The sequence below is a fragment of the Protopterus annectens genome, chromosome 9.part0 (assembly GCF_019279795.1).
Source record: "Protopterus annectens isolate FY-2018-M chromosome 9.part0, PAN1.0, whole genome shotgun sequence".
NCBI lineage: Eukaryota > Metazoa > Chordata > Ceratodontiformes > Protopteridae > Protopterus > Protopterus annectens.
In genome coordinates, this window is record NC_056743.1 from 923,207,270 (window position 1) to 923,219,935 (window position 12,666).

A 12,666-nucleotide genomic window follows, 5' to 3' on the forward strand; every position below is an offset into this window, starting at 1 on the left:
ACCCTAACGCTCCATTTCCTTCCCCTCCCGTATCGTTTACTACGTAGCCACATACCTACTCCCATAAGCCCTACAGGACAATGCTTCAACTCAGTACCCAGGCAAAGTCATGTTTGTAACCAATCACACACAGTAAATCACCCTACCCAGTAACCAGTCTCAATACAAAAGAAACAATAAGTAAATTCTGTTAAAGCAATGCAACCAAACATGCTATACAAAAATGCTTAGTACTTTAAAGTTAGTTACAGCGCTAATACTAATAACCTTAATGACATTCAACACAAAACACTTTCAACTGAGAGACTTCCAGAATAGCTCTCTGAACATCAGAAACTTTCCCAGTTGTGTTCTGTTGAAGCATCAGGGAAAAACAATGAAAACTGCACCTTAATTTACAGCTTTATAAAATATTCATGAAAGAACAAAGTTTAGCGCAAAAGAGGTTTTAAAAGACAGAAAATTGGCTGAGGTGCCTGAAGACTTCATGAAATGTAAGACCAACCAGCCAACGGCAACAATGGATGGCCCACATCCTATCCAACTCAAAAGCCCATTACAAGCTGCATTTGACTTATTTTTAATCAGAAATTCAAAAAGTGGACCAAAGGACGGATGAGTTTTATGACCAGGATTGATGATTTGCTGTCTAACTATTCTAGCAATGTGATTACCTTGGAGGCAGAACATATAATTATAAGAATGCCAACATTCAAACAGCCATTTATTCATTGCAGGAGAAAGGCTGGCTGAGGGCAGGGAATGCCAAAAAAAATCCAGATTATGGGATTGCCTGAGAGTGAAACTTAAAACAGTTTGTTGAGCAAAATTTGGTCAGATGGTCTGGTCTTCCCAAGAGTTCAGTTCAAATCAAATATGCCCACAAGGAATTCATGCTGGGATGAGGACCAGACAATAATAGACCAAGACGCTTGCTGGTAAGGCTTCAACTGTATGTCCTGAAGGATCAAATTTGTAAGGGCTATATGGACGGCTGGTAAGGTATACATACATACATGTAAATATTTCAAGCATGGGCATTAATACCTTTGAAGCCTGCCAATACACCAGAGCAGTTGTTCCCATTATATGTGTCCAGGCTGTTATTAAAAATATGTAAACTAGTGCTTGCTTTAATGTAATTTGGTAGTCTCTTCCATGCATCAGCTATTCTGTCATAGAACCAATTAGTACACCTCTCATTCCTATAGAATCTTCTATATAGGTAGACTAATGATTTTGTACTACTTTTTGATAGCCCCAAACATTCCTAGAGGTAGTTGCCTCTAAATACCCTGTATACCTAAATTAGGTCTCCTCTTAAATATCTATATGAGATACTGTACAAGTTCAAATGTTTTAGTCTTTCATAATAACTTACATTTTCATATCAATGGATGCCCTTGGTATATTTCTGCTGTAGTCTTTCCAGTTTGCTCATGCTTGTTTTCTTATAAGATTTCCATATTTTTCCATACTCAAGTCTGGGTCTAATGTAATTAATAAACAATGACTTCATCATTTCTGATTTCCTGGACTTTATAAATATTTTTATATGACTTGTAGTTCTGTAACTATCATTAACCAATTGGTTGATATGATTAGGAAAAACTCAAAGCTAGATCTACTCATATACCTAGCTCTTAATCTACAGTTTCAATCACTGTGTGCTGTATTAAAGATTCATCTTTCAGTTTATGTCTCCCAAATCTCATGCTTAGTTTTTGATGTATTTATCATCATATTATTCTCCTGTGCTCAAATGGTCAACTTAGTCGTTATTTGCAGACATGCCCTATCTATAACACATGTAATCAGTTTACCCAATTTCAAGTTATCTTCATACAGACTGTTGAATACCGCAGATGAAAAAGATAGATCTGAAAGATACAATTTAAACAAGTATGGGCCTAGGAGAGAGCTGTGTGGGACATCCTCGCTGTAACCAAGAATTTCACCTGTCCAACTGTTGTATGATGCTTACTGTGTCCTGTTTGTAAGCTATGCAGATATCCATCTTACCAAGAGTACATCCATAATTAGTTGTTCTAATTTATTGATCATTGTTTTATGTTTGACCCTAGCAAATGCTGAAGTTAAATCTTTCATAACAAAACAAACAGATGTCCATTCATAACTGTTATTATATTGTTAAAGAACATCATGTTACATGTGGTAATAGATTCATAGGTTCATAGGTATGTACTAGGCTAATGGCCCTGGAGCCTTTACAAGCCTAGCCCATAGGATTACCCTGGCATCATTCCACCCGACCTTATTTCCCAGTGCCTCTGTCGAGTAGAGCCACTGGAGTGATCCCGGGGTGAATTTTCTATTTCCTATCCACTCATCAAGATTTCTCTTGAAGATGGCCAGTGAGGCACTCCACTTGACATGTATGGGAAGTCTATTCCATAGCATGGGCAGTCTCTGGGTTATGAACCTGTCCCTCCAGCTTGTTCTGTTGATTGTGGTAATGAGGTTGAGGTCTCTGGAGCATGTAGTGTAGAGGGATTGGGATTTCTTTAGATGTACCATTTCTAACAGAGTTGGGTCAGACATGGCTTTGTACGTCTAGCAGAGATCACCTCTAAGTAGGCGATATGAGACAGAGAATAGTTGGAGTTTTTTGAGTCTGTCCATGTAGGACAAGTGTTTAAGGCCTAGGATCCTCCTTGTGAGGTACTTTTGTGGCCTCTCCAGTTGTTGCAGGTGTCTAGTGAGGTACATGCCAAATGGGGCATTGTACTCGATGAATGGCCTAATGGGGGAAGAGTAGAGGGAGACAATGACCTCTTTCTTCCTGGATGCAAAACCCTTAATAATGACATGTGCCACATAGAAGGACTTTCTGACCACAGTGGCAATGTGATGGTCAAAAGAGAGGTTGCTGTCAACCTGTGTTCCCAGATCACTTATGACGCCTTCTGTGTTCAGTGGACAACCATTGATGTGGTAATTCATGGGAACTAGGTTTTTCCCAAAGGGGATGACAACACATTTTTTGGCATTGAGCTTAAGGCCATGGTTCTGACACCAGTTGTTGGTTTCAGTGAGGCCTTTCTGTAGTATGTCAACATCACTTGGGGAGTTAATTATGGCTCACACTTGCAATCGTCTGCGAACTTTGTCAGCCAGAGTCCATTCATGTTGGCCTGGACTTCAGAGAAGTAGATACCAATCAGGAGAGGACCCAGGACCAAACCCTGTGGGACTCCACTCATGACTGGTCAGCAGTCTGACTTGGAGTCAGCAACTTTCACACTGTGGGTTCTATCTATGTATTTACTCCTTCCAAATCTTATGTATATTTATAAAATGGTTTCCTATTATGTCATTATCTTTACATAAACTTTCTTCAATTTTTTCTTGATCTTGTATCACACTATGCTTAATTTGTTTGCCAAGCTTGTTTATTTCAGTTTTCAAATCTGTAGTTCGATCTCTTTTCCATTTCTTATATTTTTATCCCTCATCTTAATCAAGTATCTTGTTCTTATGGAAATATATCCTCCTGACCTTGTGTACCTAGATCCTGATGTTAAAAGTGTTTTTGATTTTTTGCTTTCAAACAATTTGTCTTTCAAAGCTTCCACATTCCTTCTGCAGTTTTTTCCACGGAATACATCGCTCCAATTAATTTTACATAGTGACTGTTTTGCTTTCATGTAATCTTTTATCAATCTTCTTTGCATTGGTTTAGATTTTAGTTTGGCAGAATTATCTAGCAACAAATTAAGGTATGTAAGGTGGGTGAAAAAAAGAGTCTTCTAGGACAATTATGGATAATAACTGTTTTGGTCAGACAAGGAGGAAGATGTTGCAGTTTACCTCTGTGGTAATAGCATGCAGGGTCCAAGCTTTCAGATTTAGCCTCATTTACATTGCTATGCTGAAACTATTAAAGCTATCTGATGCAAAGACATTCACTAATCTAAAATATGTAATAGATTTTGTTTGCAATGTGGAAGAAGATAAGGAGGGGTCGGCATTCAGCATGTACCAGAGACTGAGCCACCCCTAGCAGTTTATTCAGATCAGGTGAATATTTCAACAAATGCCTCTGTCACAGCACATAGTGTGTTCTGGTCTTTAATCAGTGCAGCCAGATAGGAAAGAGACGTTCTCTGGAAAATAGAAATTGAGCTTTAATTTGTCTTGTGCTCTACCAGCTGGATAACAGGAAAGGCAATTCTGTTAAACAAGATGACTTGTGTGTTGTGACTGGGTTTATTTAGCTAGGTATCTCATCGGGTCTGTGCAGATGGGTACATGTCAGTACATCGACAAGTTAGAAGATCGACATCCACTTCACCGACACATGAAATAATCGACACCACAAATCACGGACATTTAACAGGTAAGAAGTTTAAATTTCGCTAATCATGCCTACCATGTTTTAGTAAGTGTGGCAGTGTTATGCATGTGTGGTAGGCATGATTAGCGAAATTTAAACTTCTTACCTGTTAAATGTCCGTGATTTGCGGTGTCGATTATTTCATGTGTCGGTGAAGTGGATGTCGATCTTCTAACTTGTCGATGTACTGACATGTACCCGTGCAGATAGATATGTGTTATATTTAATCTTTAGTTTTTATGTGTTGATTCTCATCATGGACATGGGTGTACACCCAGCAATCTATGCGCTTAGGTTTAAATGTAAGCTAATGCATTCCTGAACTCTTTTTGGAGTAGCCCCACCAAAATTTTAACTGCTGCACAACAGGTTTCAATAGGTCCAGTAGTGAGATCAGTGGTAGATTGTTCTGTTTGTGGTCCATCCTTGGCTCTGTTTGTGACAGGGGGTGTAACTCTGTGCTTGGGTAGGGATCAAGTTTGATATACCTGGCTCCACAAGGAGTGTGTCTTGGTTTGATGCACGTCTATGAATTTGCTTATGACTTGGATGTATCAGGTCTCCAGCTGGCCAATCCTATTTCAACAAGTGGCTAACTAGCTGATGTCATTCCAAAAAATATTCACTATGTGTCGTCATGGGACAAGATGATCGAAAGTCCAATTGCTTTGCAAAAGATGGCTTACATCTCTCGTTCAAGGGTTTTCACATACTATCACACACCAAGAACCCGGACAGGTAAAAACCACAATGAGTATAACACAGCACCTGTTGCAGTTTCAACATACTGGCCAAAGCCTTTGCTGTCACCATAATATCTTTTTTGCCAAGTACATCTAATGGACATCCTGACTTAGCAAATTCATTAAATACTAAATTGGACAACATTAAGGTGGATCTTCTCAGTGCCAGGAGTCTTAATAACATACTGCCAGATCTCAAGGCACTTCTACATTTGGGACATGTCCATGTATGTGTCATTTCAAAGCCATGGTTCAGCCATAAAAAACTTCTTCTATACCTGTTTTCTTTTCTGTCTACTATGTCTTCAGACCTGGTGGAAGCTGTGGTGGAGTGTCCATGTTTATTATTGATCATATCTCTTCCAGACTGATACTCAGAGATACAAATAGGGAGCTCATAGAACTTCAACATACCATAGGAAAAGCAAACTTCCAAATTATAGCTCATTTCCAAATTTCTCCAAGTCTTCAGATGATCATGTAAAAATCCTGACAGTTTTAGAAGAAATTCCTATAAGCAACAGTTCCTTGATCCTAGGTGACTTCAGTTACCTCCCAATAGACTGGAGCCCCTACACCTCTCATGTTGGGTATGCTCAGAGAATTTTGGATTGGGTAGACAAAAATTTCCTAGATCAAATTATCAGTAAACTCACTACAGGCTGAAATTTCTTGACCTGGTCCTTACAAAAATGGCTTCTACCTATTCCACCCTCCTAGTCTCGCTGTCATTTAAGAAAGACCACAAACTACTGACATTTAGTATCAGGACTTCCTTTTCTCCCTGTAACCAATGTCTCCCTTCTTCAGGACTACAAAAAGGTAAACCTTATTCGGGTAGATGAGATGATGAAATATCCAAATTTATGCATGATATTGTCACAGTTGAAGTGAATCAGTAGCCATCTTGACTAATGCTTTTTATTCCCGCTTAGACAAATGCATAGATCTAGCAGTCCCAAGTATAGGAAATCTAAAAACAAACTACTTTGGTGGTCAGTTGACATGAATAAACTTTATAACAAGAGAAAAAAGACTCCTTAAACTACAATAAGACCAGAACTTACTCCATGAGGGCAATATAAAAAAAAAAATCTCACCAAAATACTGCAAGCACTATAAGGACCAATAAAGCAACTCATGACTAGAGATTATCTTTAGAGGCAAAGTATAACTACAAGTCCTTCTTTAGCTAAGCTAGAAAGCTAAGAAATAACACAGAACATTGCACTGAATGTTTCCCTAATGGAACCCCTCAGTTTGATCCCAAAGACATTGCAAATATACTAACAAATAATTTTTGTCTAACTTCTTGAAACCCCTATTCCAACATCAGTCATCCCTGCATCCCTCGTGCCCTTAACCATCACAAAGTAATATGTTCTTAAGGTGTCTCCCAAGACCAAGAACACTTCCTATATGTGTCTTGATAATATACTGGGTTGTTTGATTAAACTGCATCAAATGTGCTCTTACTGAATCTCTCCTTAAATTATTTAACCTAAACTTAGTCACAGGTTATGTTCCCAAATCCTGCCCCACAATTTTGGTGATGTGTCTCCATAAGGGTGACCCCACCATGCACTGTGGACATTACAGACCTCTCAGTCTTATGATTCTGATTTACAAAATAGTCGTTACTGATTTCATCAATTATGATATCAAGAATATCATTTGGTTTGACCCTCAACAATTTAGCTTCATCAAAGGTAGATCATATCTGTAAAATCTTGTTAATTGCTTCGAGAATGTGACTTATGTGGTGAACAGTGGTCATGCAGTTCATATCGCTTCTCCTGATCGGGCGATATCATTCAATACCATACCATACCATGCCATGCCATACCATACCATACCATACCATACCATAACATACCATACCATACCATACCATACCATACCATACCATACCATATGTTATTATTGTGAGGAAGTTATCTGCCTTAAAGTTGATCCTTCTGGGATCAGATGAATTTTCAATCATTTCTGTGGCAGGTACATCTTCAAAAAGTACAAAGCTGACCAGGGAAATCCCTTGGTGATCTGTGTTTGGTTATCTATGTATGGCATTTATTTATCTGACCTCAGTATTGAGAATCTGGATTCTGGTTGAACAAATTTGCTGATGACTGCAAACTTGGTGTTACCATCAAAAAACTGCTTACCTTTGCTGATACCTGTTGTTAAGGATAATGGGCTTACATTTAGATGTACAAAAATGTAATACTCTTTCCTTCAGAAAACGTCAATTACCTACTAGTTATGGTATTGACAACACTCCATTATCAAGTGAAAAAGTAATTATAAACTTGGGCACCTGGGTCGATAGTTCCCTCTCCTTTGATCACCACATGACAAAGGTAATCAGGAAGTACTTCCATATATCACATTAATTGTCAAATGTAGCTCATGTAGAACCAAGGAAGTTATTGTTTCTCTATATTCAGTGTTAGCCAGTCCTGTTATAGAACATTGCATGCCCATTGTTATGTACGTTCTCAGACATATCCAAAGACTAGAAAAGCCTCAGAAATTCCTAACTAAGAAGCTCTCTGATCTCAAGAACTTGTGTTACTAGGAAGTTTGGAAACCTTACCCCAGTACTCTGTGTCATATGCATGAAGAGTTATCTTTGTCTTATTTAATAAACCGTTCGAGATCTTAAAATCTACCAACAAAAAACTTGGATCCTTGTATAGAATTAAACAATTCCTAACACCTTTAGCCAGAACTACAATAGCAAGAACTCACTTAATCTCTACCCTATTATATGCCTCCCCCATCTATACTAACTTGTCCCAAAACAATCTTAACAGACTGGCTAGATCATATAATAACATTGCCAGATTTGCCACCAACACACCATATAGAACTCATCACTGTCTAAACCTAAAACAACTAGGCTGGCTTGAGTTACCTCACCTTCTACAATTCAACCAACTTATTATAGCCCATAAGTTCCTTTATCAACCAAACAACACCCCTATTCTCTCTACCCTCATAGCACCATACTGCAACCTGAAAAAGCTACGCTCAACAAACAAAATGATGATGCAAACTTCTTTTTCTAAAAACTCAGCAGGAGACTCTCTATTTACTAACTTTGTTGGGAAAATATGGAACCTCCTACCAATTGACCTAACTGCTCTTACATCTCTCCCACTATTCAAAACTAACCTTAAACATTTCCTCTCCAACCACTGGTTATGTTCTTGTAATAACCCTGACTAATTGCTTTTCTATTGCTTTTTTTCCTCTGTACTACCCTGTCTCCTTCTATATATCTCTTCTTATCTTGACTCTTTGAACTTCTTCACTCACTGACCTTTCTACTCTAAACTGCCCTACCTAACCCATCTGCCTACCAAGCCTATTCTTATAATACTGTTCTATCCTGCACATCTCCTAACTAGCCTCTATATAAATATCTTCTCTCTATTATAACGACTTACTTGTTTGGAAGATAGTGAAATCTCTTATATATAATGTACTAATCTTTTGTTTTTATTTATGCTTTTGTTTTGTTTTTTTTAAAATGTTCTGTTTTTGTTATACACTCACTTAATGTTGTTTCTATTTTACTTGTGATATTAAATATTGTGTAAACTTGGAGCTTTTCTCCTCGGGCCTCCACTGAAAATGGACATGTATCCAGTTGGACTAGCCCGGTTAACAAATGTAAAATAAATAAATAATAAATAAAATACTTGACCTCCTTTTTCTAACCTAAATTCTGAGGAAGTAGTAGAAGGACTGTGCTTAGATCTGTCTAAACCCTTTGATGCCATCAGTTATGCTGACATTATAGACAGACACAGATACTTCTTAGCACAATGTAAAACAATTCTAGAGCTCATTATCAGAGAGAAAATTCAAAGCTAAATGATGTAAAAATGCATCAAGCAAACTTACATCAAGCAAAGGCATTCTACGACATTCTGTTTTAGGCCCTACTCTATTTAGTATGTATGTTAATCCCAAGCTAAACTACAGTGGTCACCTTAAAACTTCCAAATACATCAATGATATTGCTCAACTCTGTTCAGTAAAAAACAACAACAAAACAATACTCCAGGACAGACTCTTAATCACAGATGGATGGCTACAAGACTCTCACCTAAAAAGGAATGTGATTGAAAATATTTCTGTCCTTTCTATTTTAGCCACTATGGACACACACACACACACACACACACACACACACACACACACACACACACACACACACACACACACACACACACACACACACTAGAAAACAAAACTACCACAAAAGCCACAATTCCCCACCAGCACAATTAAATACATCAGATATTCTCCACCATCCATGAATGACAAATACTTGGTAATGTATACATTGTCAGATGCTACCTAACTTCCAACTGCAAAAAGTAAGCTAGTCACAACCCTTATCCACTCCAGGCTGTCACAACCACTTGTCCACTCCAGGCTGTCACAACCCTTGTCCACACCAGGCTATTCCATGGTTGTTCAGTCTATGCAGGGATTTCAGATTCCTTAGTAATAAAACTAGAACAAGCACATGGCACTTCTGTGAAATTTATTGTAGGTGGCCAAAAAAAAACACATAACTGTACCCTTCTGCAAAATGTATGAATGGTGGAGAGCATTTGATGCTCATGTGACATAGTATCCCAAATTTTGCACCAGGGTTTTTAAACTCAAACAACACTTCCTATACTAGGAATGCAGAATTGTAGCTACTCTCACCTAGAATTATGCTGATTTAAGAGTTGCATGAGGTCCAAAGACCGTGAGTTTGAGACCCCCTAATCTACACTCTTCATACATACTTCTAATAAAAGCCTCCAGGTCAAATAATTCCTGTGGTGTTGATTTATTCAGAAACTACTTTGACCAAATTTGCAATCTATTACCACAAATAATAACTGGGCTGGAAACTGACATATTTTCAAAAAGCAGGAAGACCAATATTTTATAAAACAAGTCAATTACAATTGCTGAAGCAGTCTAATACAAAATAAATCTCACACTTCTTCCATTTATAAGGAGCATACTTCTCAACCTCTTAGTGAAAGAAATCTGGACAAAGCCTGACAAAATGGGGAGACAAATGCCGAAAAATTGGGACAGATTTTAAATATTGCTCATATAAACTTACAAAGTTGATAGAATAACAGGGTTTGTTCTAACATACATTTTCTGAAGGATTTGAAGTCTGAAACTCAAATGTATGTCATTATTTAGTGACTTCAGTCCTCAGATCATCCCATTGATTTGCCAGGAAACCACAAATTTAACAGACCAAAAATATGAGGCTAAAATCTGGACGGTTGAGAGGTATGAATGGAGTGTTATACACCTTACTAATCAAACCAATACATTATAAAAATAACTGATATATATATATATATATATATGTGTGTGTGTGTGTGTGTATAATGTGTTTGCGTATTCTGGGTAACTACCAGACCTCTTAAGTACACTTTCAATGACAGTCAGTACTTCTCATTTCTAACTAACTCTTTGCTTAACACTAGTGTTTAAACAGCTATTTCTGCCTCTTTCTTGATTTTTTCTTCTAAGATTAAATTACTTAACATTATAACTGAGTGTGCCTACAGTTGCAGCTGGTATCCTCCTCGCATGCACTAAGTGAACCAACCTGTGAATATTCCAATGTTTCCTACTGCTGTAACATGTAATGCCACCTTTCACACTGCCAACAAACTGTTACTTAAGAATAAGCAAAATAAGCTGTAAATGATGTTGGCTAATTTCTGTTTATTAATATAATTTTAATCTGTTTTCATCTTTGATGGCAAACCATAAAACTGAATGTATGCACAGTCACCTTTATTTCTCTTTACAAATGTATCTTTCACAATTGCCAATATTCTTCTTTTATAGATATACATATAATAGAAATCAGTTATCGTGATATTACTAATGAACAAATCATTAACAGCATTGTAGCAGCACTCTATGTTAGTATAATACTTAAATTGTAATGGAGCTTTACTCCTCAGGCCTCTACTGAAAATGGGTCAAAATCCAGCTGGGGGCATCACAGTTATCACAGCATAAATAAATTAAAATGGAAGCTAATGTATGGCTTAAGACATTCATATATGTCTCTGGTGGAACAGACTGCACTGGGAGAATAAAAGAGACTACCTGCTAAACACTTAACATATTGTCTTGGGACAGAAAGGGTCTGCATGCTATTATGTCTAAAGGTCATCCTATAAAGGTAAGACACTTCATTTGGAGTAAGTGGGACTTTACTCCAACAGAACCAAACATTTTGAACAGAAACTCTTTTCTGTCTGTCATATCCACCTGAGCTGAAGTAGCAAGTAGTCATCTAAATACAGGATATTTGAGCTCCCTGCAGTTTTGGTGAGCTGCCATTAATACCTCTCCTTGGAAATCCTCTTGTAGGAGTTCAGCTGAAGGGAAAATGGATATTATCTTGTATAATGAGAATGTTGGGCAAGTATTCAGGATTGCTGTTGTCTGACTGTTGCTGACTGCAGCCTCCCGGTGAGTGTCAAGAACCCTGAACTATGAGTTAATGATGTTACTGGAAAACAAGTTGAGGGGAGTGCCTCTTTCCATTGCTCTCCTCTTGTTGGGGGCCATACTGAGACTCCATGTAGCATTGGTTCCACTTTGTCCTATTAAAAGTACCCCATGGAAGATGACATTTCACAACCGCAACAGCAAGACCTTACCCTGTTTTTGCATGTATTAAATGTGCTGCCAACCTTTTGTTTGATTGGGAGGTGACTTGAAAAGGGAGAATCTAAGAAAGTATCCTTCGTGTCTTTTGTGAAATCAGTCAGCTGTAGTCAGGAATTCCAGAATATGGCAATGCCAATTTCTACTGCCCTGGCAGCGTCTTCTGCCACATTTTAAAGAGCATAAATTTGCTCAAATCTGAAGAGGTAATACCTGGGACCTTAGCTCATCCTTCAGTGGTCTGTCTGGTAACTGCTCTATTTACTTGCTGCATTTCCTTTACTATGTCTCTCTAAAAATACACCATGTGTGTGAGGTAGATTAGCATCCATGAGAACAATGTTACAGATGCAAGTATGCGGTATCTAAATCTGTCCTTCATTCTGGACTCCCTGTCCAGGGTATGGACAGAAGTCGTCTAAGATGTAGAAGCCATTTTTCAAAAGGCTTTTGCATATATAGTGGAGTCTGACTGCAGACTGAACATTACCTTGAGGGATAGAAGATCCAGTTAACATTTTTTGGCATAGATGTTAATATGCCTGAGTTTTTCAGTGCTAATTTTTAATATGTCCACTAAAGGAGGTCATACCTAGGAAGTCTGAAGAGGGTTGTGGCAGGCCTACTAATGTCTCCCTTGTGGAAAAGGGATGGTAATGGAGGTCCACTTCCCCTTGGCTGCATCACCTGTAGATAGTCAACAGATTTGGGGTCTTCTGGTGAATAAAAGGGAGCTGGACCCTACTCTTCATTGAGATCCTTCATAGAAGGGTCTTGAGGAAATTAAAGTTGTTTTGCTTTAACCAAAACATAGTAAGGTATCTTTAATGGTGATTTAGA